This window comes from Salvelinus sp. IW2-2015, unplaced genomic scaffold (genome assembly GCF_002910315.2).
Source record: "Salvelinus sp. IW2-2015 unplaced genomic scaffold, ASM291031v2 Un_scaffold9192, whole genome shotgun sequence".
Lineage (NCBI taxonomy): Eukaryota > Metazoa > Chordata > Actinopteri > Salmoniformes > Salmonidae > Salvelinus > Salvelinus sp. IW2-2015.
Genome location: NW_019950451.1, coordinates 10,441 through 11,900, shown reverse-complemented (window position 1 = coordinate 11,900; position 1,460 = coordinate 10,441).

Sequence of the window (1,460 nt, the reverse complement as noted above, 5' to 3'; positions counted from 1 at the left end):
ACTACAAATAAAGAGAGAGAGGTCTTTAACACTCACTCTGTGTCTGTTTTGAGCAATTAAAGTGGGCCCATGTAATGATTCAAAAGGAGAATGATAAGCTGTCACACTAATTAGTGACAATTATTTTCAACAGTGAAGTTCTTGCCATGACGACATTGATCACTAGATGGCAGCAGTCAGTGCAAAAACCAATGTGTTCTGGCCTATTCTCGTGTCTGAGAGCAGAAGACACAAGTGAAGGTACATTACATGGCCAAATGAGTGGATTCAGCTATTTCAGCCACACCTGTTGCTGACAGGTGTATAAAACCATGCATTATCCATAGGTGTCTAAAAACATGCATTCTCCATAGACAAACATTGGCAGTAGAATGGCCCGTACCGAAGAGCTCAGTGACTTTCAACGTGGCACCATCATATGAATCCACCTTTCCAATAAGTCAGTTTGTAAAATGTATGCCCTGCTAGAGCAGTCCTGGTCAACTGGACTGTTATTGTGAAGTGGAAACGTCTAGGAGCAACAACGGCCTAGCCGCGAAGTGGTAGGCCACACAAGCTCGCAGAACGGGACCACCGAGTCCTGAAGCATGAAAGCGTGTAAAAATCGTCTTCTCGATTGCAACATTCACTACCGAGTTCCTAACTGTTCGTGGGGAGCTTCATGAAATGGGTTTCCATGGTCGTGCAGCCGCACACAAGCCAAAGATCACCATGCGCAATGCCAAGCATCGGCTCGAGTGGTGTAAAGCTCTCTGCCATTGGACTCTGGAGCAGTGGAAACATGTTCTATGGCGTGATGAATCACACTTAACCATCTGGCAGTCTGACGGACGAATCTGGGTTTGGTGGATGCCAGGAGAATGCTACCTGCCCCAATGCATAGTGCCAACTGTAAAATTTTGTGGAGGAGGGAAAATGGTCTGGGGCTGTTTTTCATGGTTCGGGCCCCTTAGTTCCAGTGAAGTGAAATCTACAGCATACAATGACATTCTAGACGATTCTGTGCTTCCAGCTTTGTGGCAACAGTTTGAGGAAGGCCCTGACCTGTTTCAGCATTACAATGCCCCCGTGCACCAAAAGAGATCCATACAGAAATGGTTTCAAGATCGGTGTGGAAGAACTTGACTGGCCTGCACAGAGCCCTGACCTCAACCCACACCTTTGGGATGAATTGGTACGTCGACTGCGAGCCAGGCCTAATCGCCCAACATTAGTGCCCAACCTCACTAATGCTCATATGGCTGAACAGAAGCAAGTCCCCGCAGCAATGTTCCAACATCTAGTGGAAATCCTTCCCAGAAGAGTGGAGGTTGCCCATGATTTTGGAATGAGATGTTTGACGAGCAGGTGTCCACATACTTTTGATAATTTAGTGTATGTCTGGCAATTTCAATAAGTGAACATGTTCGAGACTCCGTTTTGAGTAAATGGGCTATAGTAAATGTTGGCAGTAACTTTCA